The sequence below is a fragment of the Sus scrofa genome, chromosome 1, assembly GCF_054392235.1.
Source record: "Sus scrofa isolate SSC_HxYL_T2T_F1_AM1 chromosome 1, Sscrofa_HxYL_maternal_Yorkshire_Landrace_v2.0, whole genome shotgun sequence".
NCBI lineage: Eukaryota > Metazoa > Chordata > Mammalia > Artiodactyla > Suidae > Sus > Sus scrofa.
The window spans coordinates 88,238,783-88,260,044 of NC_139383.1; the positions used below are offsets into that span (position 1 = coordinate 88,238,783).

Genomic DNA, 21,262 nt, shown 5'->3' on the forward strand with positions numbered 1-21,262 from the left:
TCAGACTGACTCCACATCAGAGTAAAATGAGAGATAATCTACACAAAGGATAATGAACACTGATCTTCAAATTTAGTCCCAACCACCTACTACAGTAGATTGACATAAACAACATTCAGGTGTGAGAAAATCTAATACACTAAAAACAGTGACAGGCTGTGTTTTGATGGAACCCAGTCTTTAACTATTTAAATTCTGTTCTCCTTCATAGACTTTAAACTAAAATTGTACCATAGTTTTACTGCTCTGGACTCCACAGGTTTTGTTTTGTTTTGCTTTGTTTCTGAAAAGTGGAGAATAATAATATAAATTTTTTAAAGTTATTGGGCTTTATATTAAAACACAATGATAAAACAATTCAGGAAAACTGGAACAGTTTGGTATTTGCCTCTACTTTCATTAACTATTAAATTTATAGAAGAATTTGACAGTTATAGTCTCCCAAGGCAAGAGAAATAAAAACAAAAATAAACAAATGGGATCTAATCAAATTTACAAGCTTTTGCACAGCAGAGGAAACCATTTAAAAAAAAAAGAAAGAAAAAGGAAAAGACAACCTACAGAATAGGAAAACACAAGTTGTAAATGATGCAGCCAACAAGGGCTTAATCTCCAAAATATATAAACAACTCATACAACTTAACAACAACAAAAGAAAACAATCCAAATGAAAGATGAGCAGAAGATCTAAATAGACATTTCTCCAAAAAAGACATTAGGACAGCCAGTAGGCACATGAAAAGATACTCAGTATTAGAGAATGCAAATCAAAACTACAATGAGGTACCAGCTTGCACCAGTTAGATTGACCAATAATGAATAAGTCTACAAATAACAAATACTAGAGGGGGAGCAGAGAAAAGGGAATTCTCCTACACTGTTGATAAATTGTTGTAAATTTGTACAACTACTATGGAAAATAGTATGGCGCCTCCTCAGAAAACTAAAAATAGAACTAGTATATGTTCCAGCAATCCCATTCCTGGGCATATATCCAGACAAAACTATAATTCGAAAATATACATGCACCCCTATGTTCATTCACACTATTCACAATAGCTAAGACGTGGTAACAAACTAAATGTCCATCCACAGATGAATGGATTAAGAAAACGGGGTACAGATACACATGGAATACTACAAAAGAGAAAAAAATAATGCTATCACAGCAATATAGATGAAACTAGAGATTGTCATGCTAAGTGAGGTAAGTCAGAGAAAGACAAATACCATACAATATCATTTATATGTGGGATCCAAAATATAGCATAAATGAAACTATCTACAAATCAGAACCAGACTCACAGAGAAGAGACTTGTGTTTCCCAAGGGGAAAGGGGAGGGAGTGGGATGAATGGGGAGTCTGGGGTTTGTAGATGAAAATTCTTACATTTAGAATGGATAAGCAGTGAAGTCCTATGTATAGCACAGGGAACTATATCCAGTCTCTTGGGATAGAGCATGATGGAAGATAATATGACAATATATAAAATAATTAGCACAATATTGTAAATCAACTATATTTAATAAAAAAGACATTGAAGAAAACAAAACAAAAAAGGAATTTGACAGTTAAGAGCATAATTTGAAATATCCAGACTACAACTTGTATATTTTCCCATTGTCCCCTGACTTAATATGTGGCTAAGGATTCTTAAGGACATTTTTGCAAGTCCATCATATCACAGTTGCCAAAAGCCTTTTGTAGCCCCAATAGAGTCTCCAGTTTTGTTTTTTGTTTTTGTTTTCTTTTCTTTTCTTTTTAGGGCCACATATGTGGCACATGGAAGTTCCTGGATTAGGGGTTGAATTGGAGCTATAGCTACTGGCCTACACCACAGCTACAGCAACACGGGATCTGAGGCACATCTGTGAGCTACCACAGCTCATGGCAATGTGGGATCCTTAACCCACTGAGCGAGGCCAAGTATCGAACCCGCATCCTCATGGATACTAGTTGGGTTCATTACTTCTGAGCCACAACAGGAAGTCTGAGTCTCCAGTTTTTAAAAATTAAACACATGCAATCTTCAAAACTTACAGGCTGGACTTGATTTCGGAATGCATAAGCTTATTGTACAATAGCCAAAGGCTCTGTTTGACTGAACATATGTCTCTCTAGTGCTATGGTTAAATAGCCTTTCCTCTCAGTTTTTGCCACTTATGTTAAGGCCCCATTTATCAAGTTCTTTCATACCTTCTCCAATGTTCATTGTTTGCTGTCCTTTCCTGCCCCATCTCTCCATCTGCAGAAAGTATAGCTATCTAGAAGTCTTAGACCAAAAGTGAATTCTTCCATAAAGCTTTTCCTGATTCTCTAGCAGGAATAAATATTTTCTTCCTTTGATTTTTTTAAACCTATTTAGCACAAACCACTATTAAATCAGATTACAAATTCTTTCGGGCCAGGAACTTTGTCTATCCATCTTGGTGTCCTCTATAGCCCCTATTCAATGCCTTGGAACTGGTTGGTTGTTAAGAAATACGTGTAGAGATATTTTAACAGGTAAATTTATTGAGTAAAATGACAGCTAGATGAAAGAGTTGTATCATAGTTCTATTACAAAGGATGTGATATTTGGTTCCAGTGATGAATACTGAATGAAAGCCCCAAGCAGGTAATACCAATTAGACGAAAACTTGTCCAAGGATGAGAAGGCAAATTAACATTCACTGAGCATTATGTTATTTTCTTGTGGCTTCTGTAACAAATTACAACAAACTCGGTGGCTTTAACAAAAAAAGAAATTTATTGCTCCACAGTTATGGACACAAGAATTCCCAAATCAACTCCACTGGGCTTATATCAATGTATTGGCAAGGCTGTACTCCCCCTTGCCTCTTCCAGTTTCTGAGGGTTGCTGACATTCTTTGCATTATGGCCTGATCCCTCCAGTTTCTGCCTCTGTGGTTTCATTGCCCTGTTCCTTTCTGTTTTTGTTTTGTTTTTTACCTCTTTCCTTTTTTTTTTTTTTTAATAAGGAGATTTGTTACATTTTCTATTGGATACAGGCAGATAGATAATTTTCCCAAGAATCTCCATCAAGCTACAAAGGTCATTTTTCCAAAAAAGGTAGCATTGAAAGTTTCCAGGGATTAGAACCGTGTGTCTTTGGGGCCGATATTCAGCCTGCTACAAATACCAACTAGACATTTTCCTAAGTGTGATGTTATTCAGTCTTTACAGTTATTCCGTGAAGTAGTTTTTGCTGTTCTGATATATAGGAGAGGTCATTGAAATTCAAGAGACTTGCTGACTTACTCAAAGATACATGTAGCATATGGTTGAATATTCAATTCAAACCTAACTTTATCTGGCTCCGAATAGATTGCTTTTCTGCCATACCCTAGCAGTAGGTACACAGTAGATTCTTAATATTTGTTGACATAAGAGAAAACCTTCCTTGAGATTTTGAGGTTTGTTGCTTTAACATTTCATTACCATTCCTAAAAGTTCATTGATTTTTAAAGCATTTTTATATATCAAATGTCTCTTCAGAAAGTGTTTTCTAAAGTGAGTGTGGTATTGTTTCTAATTGGATCAACACTGAGAATTGGAGGCAGTTTTGTCAAAGTAATTCCATTTAAGGGATATGAAAAAAAAAGAATTGAAAATTCACAGAAAAGAAAATCATAGACTTGGAGAATAGACTTGTGGTTGCCTGTGGGAAGAGGGAGAGAGTGGGATGGATTGGGAGCTTGGGGTTAACGGATGCAAACTACTGCCTTTGGAATGGATTAACAATGAGAGGGAACATGATAATGGGAGAAAAAATTATGTATACATGTATGTGTAACTGGTTCCCCATACTGTACACTGGAGGAAAAAAATTGTGTTGGGGAAATAACAATAAAAAAACAATAAAAATTCAAAATTTTTTAAATTAAAAAAAAAATTCTTAGAGGGTCAACATACACACCAAAGTCATTAGTCTACAAAGGCTGAAAGCCTCCATCCTCAATTCCATCCAAGATTTTTGAGAATCAGCCATTTTATCACTATGAAATAGTGACATTTCTGTAGATACTAAACATAAAGTTAAAATGCATTGGAACAATACTATATGTTCTCACTCATTTCCCCTCTGTCCTAGATGACTGTGCTCTGATAAAACTTTCTAGTGAACATTTTCAAAACTCATGTGGTAAAGTTATTTTTGAAAATTCAGGAAGCACCACTGGGCCTTTTCTACTCCACTAGTTTACCCTACCAAATATAAAGATACTGGTTTTCCGAGTTCCTGTTGTGGTTCAGAGGTAAAGAGACCAACTAGACCCATGAGGATCTGTGTTCCATCCCTGGCCTCGCTCAGTGGGTTAAGAATCCGGCATTGCTGTGATGTGGTATAAGTCATAGATGGGGTTTGAATCCTGTGTTCCTGTGGCTGTGGCGTAGCTGGCAGCTGCAGCTCCAATTTGACTCCTAGCCTGGGAACTTCCATATCCTGCAGGTGTAGCAGCATAAAAAGAGTAAAGGCATATTTTAGTTTTATCTTGCTGATGTAACAAATCACCATAAATAGAGCAGATTCAAACAATATCCATTTTTTAATCTCACAGTTCCCTAAATCAGAAGTCTGAGCACGTGCCTCAGCTGGTTCTCTGCTTTTGATTTCAAAAGGCCAAAATTGTTGGCAGAACTGCATTCCTTTCTAGAGACTCTGAAGGTGAATTTCCTTCAGAGCTTACTCAGGATGCTGGCAGAATTCAGTTCCTTGTGGCTATAGGACTGACATTCCTATTTCTTTGCTAGCAGTTGACTGGGGTCATCTACAGCTTCTGAAAACTGTGAATTCCTTGGCTCATGGACCCCTTCCTCCACCTTCAAAGATTGCCATGATGGGTTGATTCCTTCTTACGATTTAAATGTGTCCAACCCCTCTTTTTGCCTCATGGCTCCTCTGCTGTCTTCCCAACATCTTTTGACTGACATTTTAACCCTCTTCTTCTACCTTTAAGGGCCCATGTGATTATATCAGGTCCAGGAGGATAAGCTTCCTATATTAAGGACAGTTGTAGCATAACATTAATTTCATCTCTGGAGTTTCCACTGTGGAGCAATCGGTTAAGGATCCATTGTTGCCACAGCTATGGCATAGGTCACAGCCGTGACTCAGATTCCATCCCTGGCCCAGGAACTTCCATACCTGAAGGTGTGGCAAAAATAAGTCAATTTCTTCCACAGAGTCCCTTCACAGAAATAAATAGACTGATGTTTGAATAAGAATCTTGAGAGAACACTTTTAAAATTATTTCTAAAGCAAAGTATAAAGTCTCAACTAAAGCATGCTTTTAGTCTTAATTCTCTATTTATGGCTTTTAAAATCAGACTCCTCAGTAAAGACATACAATACCAGAAATATGCAACTAGTTGCCTATTTTCCTGACTATAACTGAAGGACAGAATAATTGAAGGATCAGATGCTTATGCAACCACATTTTCTTCTTGCATTTGAACACTAGATAGAGAGCAAAATTAGACACAATTAAAAATTTCACTTATACTCAAAAGCTTATGTATCTAATTCATGAGGGATAATAAGCATGGGATAAGTCCAAATGGAAAGGGAAAGCACCACCAAATCTTTAATACAAGGACTGACAAGAACAAAGTGTATGCTGACAAAGGGTGTGCAAACACTTCTCTGTAAGTGATGTAATGAGTCTTGGTCGCTACCTCAGCATTATCAGTGTCTTATTGTGGAGGCAGACCATCTATTCCTTTCAACTACTCCCTTTAGAGTAATTCTCACTGGTGATAAGGGGATCTTCTCCAGGAACCAATTAAACATTGAGAAGTAATTGCTACATGTGATACTTTAGTGCTTTCATTTACCATAATAGAAAAACCTTGTTACCACTCAAAAATCTGATATAATTAGGAGCTCTCATTGTGGCTCAGTGGTAACAAACCTGACAAATATCCATGAAGACTCAGTTTGATCCCTGGCCCTGATGACTAGGTTAAGGATCCCATGTTTCTGTGAGCTGTGGTATAGGTCGCAGATGTGGCTTGGATCTGGCATCAGACCACATCTGTGTCTGTGGTATAAGCCAGCCGCTATAGCTCCAATTCAGTCCCTATAGCCTGGGAACTTCCATATGCCATGGATGTGACCATAAAAAAAAAAAAAAAAATTTGTTATAATTAACACCATTGCTACCTTCCTGATGTGAACGTTCTCATAGAATGAGAGTATGCATAATGTGGGAACAAAGCTTTTTAGGAGCAGGTGAATTTCCTCCCCTTGTAGCTTCAGTCAGTTGGATGTTATGAGTGTCAGATAGTGAGGAGGTGCTAGGGGCTCCAAGCCATGGGGTGGGGGGAACCTGGGTCACTGGATCTTGGCATGGAGGAGATCTCCTAGCAATCAGGAACCTGTGCATTGGATAGTAACCTGAGCTGGAAACATACTTCTATTGAGGTTATGACTTTATACATTTTGGGTCTGTTTTTTCCAGCATTTGTTATCAATTACCCACACTAATGCATACTGCACTTATCCTACTCTGCAGTTCAGAGCTAAACTGTGCTGCAATTTCTCCAGTCCCTGACTCTTCAGATTACATAAATCTTTATGACTCGACATTTTTTCAAGATTTTTTTTTTTTTTTTGGCTGTGCACCCACGACATGAAGAAATTCCTGGGACAAGGATCTAATCCACTCCACATCAGTGACAACATGGGATCCTTAACCGCTAGACCTCCAGGTAACTCCACAAGGATATTATCTATGTTGTAAAGGTTAAAAGTATATTTTAGAATTTAGAGTTAAGAATATGAAACATATACTAAAAAAATTTGTGCTTATTTCCACTGGGGGAAAACACTTTAACCTCACTCTTTTTTTTAAAGTTTTAATAATGTAAGGATTGTAGAGCAAAGAGAAAAATTTCAATAGTATAAAAAAACACATGGAAAAAAATGCTGAAATATTATTCTCTTGCACAAGGTTAACCAAATAGTACAGAATGCCCTTGGCATGAAATTAAATTCAAGATGAAGGAAAGACAAACTGGTCTTCCTTTAAGTGGAGAGGGCCTGCATTTAGAGATTTATTATAATACAGAGCTTAAATATGCTCACACTTACAATAATGTCCTTCCGGAAAAGGAAGGGACCAGCTATTACTTAAAAGATAGTATTGATTTTTTTTGACTTATACAACCAAGTAATACTTTCTTAAAAATTTCTCACTTGAGCAGAAGGTTTTGAGTCAGATTCAAGAAGTAACAGGAGATGATGATGCTGTTGATGATCATGATGATGATTGTTATTGCTTTTTAGGGCTGGATTGAACCTGCAGTCTCATGGATACTAGTCATATTCATTTCTGCTGTGCCACCACGGGTACTTCAAGAGGAGATAATTTGAAGCTAGTTCACATATGACATAATTATCAAAAGTAAATGGTAGAACTGAGATAACACCTGAAAAAAACTTAAAAGGTCAATACAATCAGTAAGTATTAATAATAACTATATTAACACTCATACTGTTACTACTTATAATATCTTCTACATCTATAGCATTGACATGGTTAGTATTAAACACTGTATGGGAAAACAAGCTTGGAGAGATTTCTAGCAAACAAGCCAATGTCCTATAGCTACTACACTCGTGTCCAAATTCTTACATCATTTAAAGTCCTGATTCAGAGTCTCTGATTCACCACAATAACCATCAACAAACAGGAATTACTGATAAACTAACCCATCCTGAGTTTAGGATTCTTTCCATTGTGCTCATTTCCTCTGATGTTTTTATTAATTCTAAGGTTCAAATCTCTGGCCTCAAATAAAAAGGTAATTCTGCTTCTTATGTGCTCTCTTAAAGATAGAGTTAACGCCTCTGAAAAATAACAAATTCCTATTGGAAAAAAATAACCATTTGGACTTAGAATGACATTTTAGGGTAAAAGTAAAAATCGATGTTTCAGGCATTTTTCATTTAATAAGTACAACATCCAGATTAAATGCTTTTCTTGATTTAACTTTCTTAAAAGTCAGTTAATATAATATTTCTGGTTACCACATTACCTAAAGTGTAAGAGTTTTAAGAAAGTCAAATATTTTACTAAGAAAATAGAGCAAACATAATCTGTAACCCTAGTGACAACTTAATTTAAACTTGGTCTTTTATATATGATATTCAGACTTAGAATTATTTAAAAATCACCTTATTGATTATTTTAAGAAGGTGATGAACAATTTTGTAAGTGAAAGCAAATTGTATTATGTTCACACAACACTGGGTTACATTTAGTTATAAGGAAACTAATGAAGGTGGGTGTGAACCCAGATTCAAATAATTAATCAGAATGTTCATTAGGAAAACAGTCTTAAGAATTACATTATTAAATAACTTCATTTTAGATAAAATTTATTCAAGTCATTTAACAATTTTTCATTGTAACAGAAACAATGGTGATATGTTGCAAGTGCAAGAGGCATTTTGGAGAAGTAAGACATACTAAGATCTTCTTCTCATAGTGCTTGCTTTTTAGAAAAGAGAGACAAGAAAGAAAGCAAGGAAGAAAGGAAAGAAAGGAGCAAGAAAGAGTTAACAGATAACTGTCAAATGTTGACTGAATTAATTGATTAAAAATGATAGAAAAGAAGTGTTCAAATGAATAGCAATGAACATATTCTCAGTAGATTAGCCAGGATTTAATCAAGGAAACAAAACCACTAAGTATTATGCAATCAGGAATTTATTGCAAAAATTAGACTTTATGCAATTGTGGGAGAAATTGGGAAGGTGAAAAATCCACAAAAGTTGCTGGAAGATTATTTGCAGTCATTATAATTACATAGGCAGCTTTCCTAAAGCACAGGGGGACAAGCTAAAGCTTACAGGAAATCTGGAAACAAGGAACATCCAGCTTTGAGAGTGGGATGCAGTGGGTGCGGGTGTAGAGGTTACTCTTTGCAGTTACTGCCCCTCTGAGTTATCAGACAAGCATGAAGTCAGCCTGGGAGGCTGTGGTTCAGGACAGTCAATGGTCAGGAAGAAGAGCAGAATTCAGGGAGGGAAGAAGAATGAGGATAAACTGGGACCCATCAGCACCTCCACATCTTGTCTATGTCTACCTCTAACCATGTTGACCTTTAGGGAGCTACTGCTTCATTGGCCAAAATCTAATGCAGATTCTCCTATGTCCATACAAGGAAGAGGATTCTGAGATATGTAGTTCCAGATTGAGCAAAGTGACATGACTCAAACTCTCCCCCTTAGGACTTTTGGAGTATACACAGTTTCACTTTTATCTATGCTATGTGGTACCTGTATTTCCTATTTATAACATGTTATTTCAAAATAAGGTCATAAGCCAAAATAATTACTTTTTGAAATGATGTTAAAATCAAAGTAAGTAAGTACAAAGCTGTAAAAGTATAAAATCTCTTTTGAGTCTCCCTTTTGGTGATTTTGCAGGTTGTACTGTTTATTTATCTACCTAGTGCTTTGCACTTTGCAAAGATCATTTTAAATTCTTATGAAATCCCCATGGAGTAGAGGCAATTTACCAGAGCATTTTTCTCTCTCTTTTCTAAAAAAGATAAATGATGTGAAGAGAAATGAAGTGGCTTATGCAACATTCACATTGGGGTGAACCCCCAGAAGATGCTGGCCGGGTGACTGCTCTGCTCACTAGTCTATTCCGTGAGGACACTGTTCTCTGATGTAGGGAATCAGAACAAATATCAAGGATGGGGTCAGTTGATCAGCGAGTGGAGTGTTTACTCTCACTCCTTAAATACATGGAATAGATCCATACAATTCAGAACATTTCTCCAGATAATGTTAAGGACTGGCAACTACATCCAAAACTCTGGAAAAATCTTCATAGCATGAGAATAACTAATTGCATGCTTTAAACTGTGCATGATTAAGAAAATGTGATTTTTGGATGTTTCAATATGAATTCACTTTATTTTAGTAATGCCCTGGAGCCCAGACATTGTTTCATTCTTTAGTAACCAATTGCCAGAATCAACCAATTTGATTTTGTGACATAATTTATCGATTGTATTTAGACAGTACCTGTAAATAAAACAAAGTGATTTGAATTGCAGCACTATTTTATATTGATAACAAAATCTTAAAGCTGATTTGTAGTTAAAATAAATTGACATTTTTATATTTCCAAACCTAATATCAGAATCCTGTAAGATAATATTCATACCAATGGAACACTTCAAATTGACGATTGCTATAAAACTGAAAAGGAGAAATACAATGTTTACTTCAAAAGAATTACTACTTAAAGATCAAGCTAAATGTATTTTTTTCCTCAACACCTATCAAGCGAATTTAGACTGTCATTAAAAGAAAGAAACCTCTATATATTATCTTTAAAGATGGATGGAAAAATGATTTAAGAGGAGGTAAATTGCATATCAAAGTAACCAATTTTACTAAAATGTGGAGTTACAAGTAAAAAGGTATTTTAGCAAACCTCATAGTTAGATTCTTATCAGTATACTCTTTGATTAACAGTTGAAAGAGTTGGAAATCACTATTCATTGTGCTAGTATTAAAAAAAAAAAATGCCTCTATAGGATGTTGGCAATGACCCTCCCTGGAGTAAAAATAACCTACACAATAGTTTTCTTTGACATAAAATACTTAAGAAAATATGTATGTGGAAAGTTTAATATGGAAGCAATTGCACTAGAAAAAAAAGTTGTAAATAATCAAATTTGATCTGCTATTTTTATAGGAAGGATTTGGCCTCAGGTTACATGTGACAGTTCCACAATGACAATGACAATGAAGAGGTCTTCATTAATACCAAAGAACACCAAGTTGTTTTAATATATTAAATAACTTTTTATAAAAGTTCAACAGATGTACTTCTTCACCCATAAATATGAACCAATTATTTAACTCTAAAAAGTTGTGGAGATTAAATGAGATAACCATTAGAAAATATCTAGCATCTATTGATATATGGTATATGTACACTAAATGTTTATTTTCTTCCTTTATTGAGATTTACTCAGGGCACAATTTACAAAGTTAATTTATTTGCTTCAAAAGATTCACTCAAGTATAAACAAAGCCAGTAGGAACTCAGAACAAATATCCAATTGCCTTACACGCACCGCATTTTTGCTTCTAATATGCCAGCCTTTCTCCTTCTTGGAGCAGAAAATTTTACTCCCACAGAATAGGGAAAAAGTCACTACTGAGATCTGTGTTTTCTACTAACTTCTACCACTATGCCAACACCTGAAATTATTTGACTAAAAAGGGACCTGTAATCCAGTTATCCTAATGTTTCTTACCATTTTCTCTGCTACTTCTGACCAAGACAGCCTTAATTTTCCCCTCAGCTTGACTAAACTTTGGACAAGTTTCTCTCTGACTGTAAGCCCCCTTTCTTTTCCTAGAACATTTACTTTAGAAAACTTGCAGTAGTAAATTATTCCTCTGCTTCTTTGAAATATAGACAATCTTCTCCCGGCCTCTTACCAGTTTTACAACTCAGAAATGTCTTTCTCAAGGATCTGCCATCTCTTTGAAATGCAATTATTAATAAAGACAGTACCCCTGTTTCCCAGTGGAGGGGGAAGTAGCAGCCTAACTTTGTAAGTGCCTATTAGCAAACACAGATGGCTTAACCACAGAGAAAAACATCTGTAAAATCAAGAATGACTCAATGTGCTAGACAGATCCTATTGACCACCCTACCCCTCAATGTCCTCCAGTACTTTTTCACTAACTCAGTCCTGCTTCCAAAATCCCTCTTGCCTTGTGTTTCATTGGAGTTGAATTCAGTCTCTCTCCTCTATTGCAATAGTCTTAAATAAAATCTTCTTGCCTGTTCAACTCTGGTGCAATTTTTCTTTGACAATTTGCTCCTTCCTAAGTGAGTTCTACAGCTCATCATTAAAATAACACCCTTGCTGGAGTTCCTATCATGGCTCAGGAGTAACAAACCCAACCAGTATCCATGAGGATGCAGGTTTGATCCCTGGCCTCACTCAGTGGCTTAAGGATCTGGTGTTGCAATGAGCTGTGGTATATGGTCACAGATGTGGTTCAGACCCCATGTTGCTGTGGCTGTGTCATAGCCTAGTAGATGTAGCTCTGATTCGAACACAAACCTGGGAACTTACATATGCCACACCTATTACTCTAAAAAATAAAAATAAAAAAATAAAAGACAAAAAATAAAATAAAATGAAAATAAAATAACATCCTTGCCAATATCCTCAACTCATTTTCTCTTCTTGTTCCCAAACCCAAAATCCAGTTAATCAGCCTCTTCAGTGCTTTTGTTGGAGAAAAACACACAGCCAGCTGCCTCAGTTCACTCTCTGACTTCTGACTTCAAGTCCTAGAACATTATTTCATCCCCTTTCTTGCCTTAAATGCCCCACACCTCCTTACCTGCATTCATTTTCATCAGATGACATCATTTCCTATTCTACAGAGAAAGTAGAAGCAACTGGAAAAAGTCTCCACCAGCACCCACCTCCATATTCATCTAAACACCTGTGTCCAGGACTTTATACTCTGCCTTCCCTGGTGTTATTGTTGACAAGCTGTTCCCAGAGATCAGACAACCCTTCCACTGGGTCCTAAATCCCATTCTCTCTCATTTTTACTCAAGAACACAGCTGTTAAAACTCTCATTGCTCTTCCCTGTGTTACCAATTTTCACTACTCAAACAGTCCCATCATCCTGCAACATTTTGTAGGTATTCCTCCTATTTTTTTGGCCAAGCAGAAGTTTCCTGGACAGGCACTGAAACTGTGCCACAGCAGTAACCAGAGCCACAGCAGGGACAACACCAGATCCTTAATCTGCTAAGCTGCCAGGGAATTCGGATATCTTTAAATAATTAATAATAATAATACTATTATCCCACCCCCTTTTGAACTTCTTATATTCAGACTTTAGCTCCCTTCCCCAACACAGTTATTGTCTAGGCCACAAATAAACTTTTAAAGTCAATTCTAAGTAATCAATATATTTGACTTATCAGCAATATTTGGCACAGTCAACAATTCCCATGCTTTCTTCACATGGCTTAGAGAACACCAATCTATTTAATTTTCCTCTTAAATAGCCAATCCTTCTTCCTCAACATCCTTAACTGGCTCTTTCCATATTTATACTCCTTAGTTAGTGTGACTGGAGGTTTAATTCTCTTTTTTCCTTAATTGAATTTACACCTTAGGGGATCTCATTTAGTTTAACAGCATAAATACCATCTAGACAAAAACTATGCTCTAATTTTTATCTCCAGATCATACTTCTCCACTGAATTCAGAGGATTTATCCAACTACTCACCAGATATTACCATTTTAGGCTGTCCAATGGAAATCTTAAGCATAACATGCCCAAATCCAGACCCCCTGATTTTCACCCCAGAAGAAGAGCTTCAAGGTCTTCACCATCTCTGTCCACGTCCATATCAGTATCACCCTTACATTTTCTAGGAAAAGAAGGGATGAAGAGTGAGGTGAGGTTGTGAAGTGGGAATTCACTTTAATTCCTGTCATTTTCTGTCTCACAGGATGATGCTTTACAGATGTAAGATGTTATAACTTTGTACAAAATACACCAATAGCTTCCTGCCCTATTTAAAGTGAAAGTCAAAGGCCTTGAAATGGCCTACAAGGTAGTGTCTGGTCTGGTGTTTGTTACATCCCTGAGCTCAGCTCCTACTGCTTCCACTCTATCCACACTGGCCCTCTTCTGTGCCGTAAATAAGATGTATATGTTCCTGCCTCAGAATGTTTGGACTTGCATTTATTTTGTGTGAACACTCTTCTTGCAGATTTCATGGCTCACTCTCTCATCTTCACTTTTCCCCTGACCATCCTATTTCTATCCCTATACCACTCCAACACTCTGTCTTCCTCCCTGCTTAACTTTACTCCAGAACTTTTCCTACCATCTGATATAGCATATGTTTATCTATGTATGTGTTTATCATGTTTGTCTTAGTTTAACATAAGCCTTGCGAGAATAGATTTTTGTTTTCTTGGTATCTAGAAAAATGTCTGGCATCTAAATATGTGAGGAGGAAGGAAGGAAAGAAGGAAACTAATTTCAATTCTGTACAGTTAAGAATTCTATTTATTAAGAATCACTCATCTATGCAGTAATTATTAGAATGCTTGTCTTCTTGACATTCTTTTGGAAATGTCGTTGTGTATTTGTCAACTCTTAGAACATGGGTAAAAGAAAAGATAGAGCCTTAGCTTTAACATAAAATCCCAGGAACAGATATAAAATCACTGCATCCTCTTTCTCCCACTAATGCTGCCCTTACAACTTAATTTGATTTCAAATCCCTATCCCCTCACCCCTGTATAACTGTTAGAAACAGTTCTATTCCTAGAAACTATGTGAATGCACTATCATTCTCTGTTAAAACTCTCAGCTACTAAGAATTAGGCCAGCTGCTCAGATTGAGTTTATCACAAGATCTAATTTTTACTATAGTCTCCCTGGCTAAGGATCTGCTCCTCAGGGTTGATGGTTGTACATCTTGAAGTCATTTAATTAAAATCATAAACAACTTCAAGAAGAGAATGATTTTTAGAGTAAAGGCACAATTTGGTAATGTGCCTATATTATAATAATGATTGTATCTTTTTGTTCTTCAGGAAACATGCTTAACCTCTAATATCTCCTCCATAATCACCTTCTATTAAGGACTGGGATGTTAAACTCCTGACTTAAAATACCTAAAATGGTTCTCTATTACTTTGCAGATTAAGTCCATAATTATTATGGTTATACAATTATTATTACTTTTTTTTTTTTTGGTCTTTTTAGGGCCATACCCATGGCATGTGGAAGTTTCCAGGCTAGGGGTCAAATTGGAGTTGTAGCTGCCAGCCCACACGTCAGCCACAGCAATGTGGGATCCGAGCCAAGTCTGCAACCTACACCACAGCTTACAGCAATGCCGGATCCTTAACCCACTGAGCAAGGCCAGGGATCAAAACTGCATCCTCATGGATGCTAGTCATATTCATTTCCCCTGAGCCATAAGGGGAACTCCAGTCATACAATTATTAATAAATATCCAATCATAAGAACAACTTGATTTTCTTATAATTCAACTTAACTTCTGTCTCCATTTTGTCATTGTGAGTGAAAATCTATCTCTTTTAGGGTCATCTATATATTTATTTTTATCTGCTAAAATAACATTACTTTTTACTACCATTTAATGCAGTCCCTACTCCCCACATATGCCACATGCCTCCCAGGGATTTGCTACAGTACTAGGGTCTTAAGTTGTCAAGGCAAGAGTTGAGGGAAAAGGACCATGTGGTCCTTAGGTGTGCTCTAAGAATTGGAAAGTGAGATATACTTCATCTCGTTGGTTTGGCTATTTTGAGTCCAACAGCTGGGCACTCTCCTGTGCCACATGGAACAGGGAATACTTTGGAGAAAGTGTCTAGGGCTTTATCTTTTTAGATACACTGCACATTCTCTGAGGACCTTCTAGTTCCCCTCTGAGATGCTGGGAGGCTGTCCTGTTCACAAGACCCAGCCGCCAGCATCTCTTTCTGTCTCCTCATCTATCTCTCTTACTTTTTTCTCCCTCCCTGTCTCTATCTATCTTTCTCTACCTTCCCTTCTCTCCACAGTTCAAGGGATCTCTTTTTCATTGTAGAGGGTGTAGATGGGAGCCTTGTACTGCTCTCTAATTTCCTCAACACACACTGTTTATCCCAGGAATCCTCTTCTTATTTGATAAATCCAGACTCTAGAAATAAACGTTATGAGGACTTGTAAGTCTTGACCTGTTATCTCTGCCACATCCCTCACCAAAACCAATGAGCCCAGAGCCCACTAGCTTCTTGAAAGGAGAGGCAAGTAACTGGGGTGGGAAGAAGGATTGTGATTAAATGTCACTAACATAACATTCATCACTGGAGTCCCACTTCGTCTCCTCCCTCATACACATTCTCTCTACCTTCCTGTAACATCAGATGGTGCATAGCTTCCTAACTGCACTCATCATTCATATGTCCCAGCCTTTGGACATGTATTTGTCCTCTATCTTCTCTGAATGGCTCTTCGTGTGCAAACAGAATGGATGCATGGAGTTCCCATTTTGGCTCAATGGAAACAGATCTGACTAGCATCCATGAGGATGCAGTTTCAATCTCCAGCATCACTCAGTGGGTTAAGGATCGGGCCTTGCTGTGAGCTGTGATGTAGGTCAGAGATGTGGCTCAGATCCTGTGTTGCTGTGGCTCTGGCATAGGCCAGCAGCTACAGCTCTGATTCGACCCCAGCCTGGGAACCTCCATATGCCTCCCATCATAAAAAAAAAAAAAAGACAAGAAGTGGGTGCAGTGATGAAAGAGGAGATACAGATGCCACTGCCAACACTTTCATATTTAGGCACATCACCCTCCACCCAGAGGAGGATGTCAGTGTAAACCTCTGCCTTAAATAGTAAGGTTCATTATTTTATTCAGATAAAAACAAACATATAAGTGCATGTCCATATACATGCTCATATCTATATGGATGTTTCTTTATCCACGTAAATATATTTTAAAGTGAGGATGTTTTGTTTAACTTGCACGTGGATCCATTAACCCCATTACATGTGTACGCACTACTTTGAAGACTTCTATTTAATATTCATTCACTTCTAACATTTTATGTATTTAAGGTGTCATTTTAGGGTCTTGGTGCCAGCTGTTTAGATACATTACAGTGTATTACCCCTCAACTTCCCTTACATTAATTATTTGAAGAATTTGGGGAGATAGATTTGTCACTCGATAGTAATTGTTACCACATTAATGTTATCAGTGGAGCTTCCACAAATCCTTTCTTCCTGTGGTTTCCTTCTAAAATGGAGAAATGCATATGTTTTATGAAGATGATGATCACTTTCTTTTCTAAAAGTTTTTTCATATAGTTGATTTACAATGTTCTGTCACTTTCTGCTGTACAACATCTTTTTTTTTTTTTTTTTTTTTTTTTTAATGACTGCACCTGCAGCATATGGAAGTTTCCAAGTCAGGGGTCAAATCAGAGCTGCAGCTGTGACCTACACTACAGCCACAACACCGGATCCCAGCTATGTCTGCTACCTATCCTGTGACTTGTGGCAATGCCAGATCCTTAACCTACTGAATGAGGACAGGGTTCAGTCCTTCTGGAGACTATAGTGGGTTCTTTTTTTGTTTGTTTGTTTGTCTTTTCTAGGGCAGCAGCCACGGCATATGGAGGTTCCCAGGATAGGAGTCTAATCAGAGCTGCAGTCACCGGCCTACACCAGAGCCACAGCAATGTGGGATCCAAGCCGCATCTGCAACCTATACCACCACTAACAGCAATGCAGGATCATTAACCCACTGAGTGGAACCAGGGATCGAACCCACAACCTCGTGGTTCCTAGTCAGATTTGTTAACCACTGAGCCGTGACGGGAACTCCCATGGTGGGTTCTTAACCTACTAATCCACAATGGGAACTCCAGATGATGATTACTTTCAGTATCACAAGGTGGTATTTTCTGATTTTGCTACTGAATTCTGAGGATGAATCTTCCTATGCACTAATTAAAGCTCGTCTGCCTCAAACCCCAGTTAAATCCTTTGGAAAAGAGTTTTTAATAATAAGGGTTTGTGTTATCATCATATCATCATATGATCATAACCTCTACCTACAATGTGCATCTTTACACAGCTTTCATTTTCATGGTTATCAACCACAGGTAAGCCTTCAATATAGTCTAGAGATTCCTCTTTTACAAATTATTTTTAAAGTTTTATTGAAGAATAGTTGATTTACAATGCTATGGTAATTTCTGCTGTACAACAAAGTGATTCAGTTATACATATACACTCATCCATTCTTATTCAGATTCTTTTCCCATACATATGATCACAGAATATTCAAGAGAGTTCCCTGTGCTGTCCAGCAGGTTCCCACTGGCCAACCATTCCATATATTACAGTGTGCATACGTCATTCTAGATTCATTGGCCAGCCAGCCCCATCTAATTTAATTTCCAGCATCTATTCTAAATCCTGCTAAGGTCATTAATGATGCAATGTTGTTGACATATCTGATCACCTTTTGGTTGTTATCTTGACCCATCTGCAGTTATCAGGCTAGTTTGCCTTAAGAAGGCCACTATTTCTCTGAATGGCACCTCTCTCAGTAAACATACTCTGATAAGTTAACCTTTACCTGTTAAGGATTCAGTAAAGGTTCTTTGTGACAAGACATTTTTCTCAATCACTATTCTATCAATAAAGTCTTAACTCTCACCATTCTGCACCTCCTACCCTTTATTCCAACCACGCCAAATTGCCTCAAGTCTCCAAGCTTTTGCAAATGCCACATTTTTCTACAATGTCCTTTTCACATCTGTCACATTTAACATGCAGCCCAGATCTCTGGAAAGCCATGTCTATGCCACAACATGGGTCCTCCTACCATGGTCTGGTCTCAAAACTCTCCTCTGGGTCCTAAGCACTTCCTCTGTGAGAAAAATTTTAACTTTATTGTCAGTTTATTTACTGGATTTCCCAAAAGATAAATGTTCTTTTGTATCATAAATCTCCACTCCTTCCCCACTTTTCCTTTTTTCCTAACCTTCTCACATTTGAGTATTTTGAAACTTTAAAAGTGAAATTATTTTCAAAAATCAGAATCTCCTAACTCCATGGCATTCTCACACTTATAAAAATAACAAGAGAAAACATATATTTTTGTTTTTTATTTCAATACTCTTGTATACTGTTGATGCTGAAAAGAAAATTGTTTTCCTAAATATGTTAATAAATGAATTAATAGATTGAATAAAATAGAAATCCAATCTCTTTTAGTCATTTAAGTATTTAAGATTTTAAAATAAGACACATAATTTTTTATTTTTCTAAAATTCCCTAATTTAAAAAAAAAATATCTCAAGAGTATCCTATATTCACAACAAAACTGAAATATAATTTGTAGGAAGAAAAGTTTAAATACTAAATCTTGCTTATTAATTCCCTGAATTAGAACAGCTCTTAAAAGGCAAACAACTAAATTGCAGCCAGCATGAAGAAATTGGATTCAGTGATGATTACTATCATTAAAGCTTGTGACCTTACATTATTCTGTCATACGCCCAAGGGCATTAAAAGTACTCTAAATTAATTTTAGGAGCTACACAATAATGTTTTCTTTAATCACAGAATCCAAGAGCAGTATGATCCTTGGTGCTCTGCTATCATATTTTTAATCTTCATAACATGATTCTGTAATATGTCCTGTTTATAGAAAAGTTCTGTGGATTTTTCCAGAATTAATTTTTTTTTAAATATTGGCAATATACACCTCTTCCTACCTTCTCCTGATACTTCAATGAAATGATTAAAAAGACGTTTTCTTTGCATCATATGTTCAATCAACCTGTCTACTCCTAACGCTTAAAGATGCCTTCAGGGTTGCAATAACAGACAAGCAGTGATACTCATATATCTTAAAGATCCTTGTGTGCTCTTGAAATGGCAGAAACTTCAGTAACATTTAACTTTGCAATATTCACAATAACCCTTTATGTTTCCTCACTCAATTTATGGATAAGGAAACTGAGTCATACAGCAGTTTAGTTTGGTAATTTGCCTAAGGCCAGTCAGCTGGTCAGTAGCTAGAATATGATTTAATAGAGCCAAACTTACAGGAAATGTGGTGTGAACACAGGTGATCATTCGACCCTTACCTTCCTCCTTCAAATTAAACCTCAATGACAAAAACATGACTAAAACTAGTGGAAAAAATTTACATCAGTCTTAGACACTAAATAGAGAAGGGCATTACTATGCCAAATGATTTCTAGATATGATGAAGATATCACTAAGTATAGCTTTTGAGGAGAAATATTCTCCCTTATGGAGGAAGAAGTACCATAATCCTGAAAGCAAATAGTAGAGGCAATTTTAAGAGATTAGGAGAGACTTAACGGGAGTTCCTGCTATGGCACAGTGGGTCAAGAACCTGATTGCAGAGGCTCAGGTCACTTCTGATCCATGGGTTCAATCCATGGCCTGGTGAAGTGGGTTAAATCATCCGGTGTTGCCACAGCTCTGGCAGCTGTGGCTCAGATTTGATCCTTGGCTTGGGAACTTCCATATGTGGCCATTAAAAAGAAAATAGGAACTACTGGATGGTCTTCTGAGCCAGCTCCATAAAAGACATGAGGACACCATGCAGCAGAGGACGCCAACCCAAGCAGGCTAGTGATGGAACACAGCTCTTAGGTGCAGAAATTTATCTAAAGAGAGAGAGTGGGCTCAAAGCAAAGAGGAAGTGGAATATATCCATGATCAGCTCTCTAACCACTTAAATCAGGCTAGTGGATCACCTACAGTGACATGACAGATTGAAGAAAACCAGAAGTAGAATAAAATACTGTCATAGCAAGAAGGTTTATATTCAATGTCTCTGTTTCCATGTCTCCCATTCTTTCTTGATTCTACTCCAACCTGACTTCTGTCTCTGTCTCTCCACTACAATATCTTTTGTCCTGGTCACTAAAAACTTAAATATCACTGAATCAAATGACCACCTTCGGGTTCACTTACTAAGCTATGAGCAGCATTTGATGCAGCCAGTCAGTCCCTTCTCCATATGTGATTTCTTCATGTGGCTTCCAGGAACTCACACTCTCCTAATATTCTTCCTATAACTTGTTTCCTCTTCAGTTTCCTTTACAGCTTGCACCTCAGCCTCCTAAATGTTCCGTATTGTAGTTCCTGTAGCTCAATGCTGGGTTCTCTCTTATAGATACTCTCTCCTCAGAGATCTCATCTAGTCTTATTACTGCAGGAAGGGGGCCCCCTTCCAAGTGTTAGGGCTCTGCATTATTCCCTCGATCCCCGCCCACTTCACAATAAGGAATTGGAGGAGAGGGGCTAGAGATGCAGGTGGACTCTCTAGGTGGGAGCTTTGCACTGGGATCTAAACTGTGGCCACTTGGAGCCAAAGAGAACCCCCTTAAAGTGACCATGTCATGGGTGGAGAGTGACTTGTTTGGGGTGCTTTAAGGGGGTGGTGCTCAGTTTGCCAGAATGAAAAAAACACTGCAGGGGCAGGTTGTCTTGGAGACCACAATCTGAGTGGACTCAAGCTTACAGGAACAGAAGTGTTCTCAGAGAGAACAGGCCACCCTAGGAGTAGGGACTGGCCCTGACCTACAAATGGGTTTTCCTTATAGCCCCATGCTGCAGACCTGAAGGCAGCCTGATGTCTCAGCCCCCAGCAT

General features: G+C 37.4%; 1 long non-coding RNA gene across 2 annotated transcripts in view; it reads left to right on the plus strand.

The window, feature by feature from the left end:
* Positions 1–21,262, plus strand: part of LOC106508944 (uncharacterized) — a 768,001-nt gene that overhangs the window by 717,894 nt on the left and 28,845 nt on the right. Inside the window, exons 15-17 of one of the 2 annotated variants that reach the window (XR_014807830.1) lie at positions 6,640–6,712; positions 7,290–7,450; positions 9,562–9,717. This is a non-coding gene — a long non-coding RNA (uncharacterized LOC106508944). Of the gene's footprint in view, positions 1–6,639; positions 6,713–7,289; positions 7,464–9,561; positions 10,073–21,262 lie in introns of those variants that run through there. The other variant, XR_014807832.1, reaches the window with a different exon arrangement.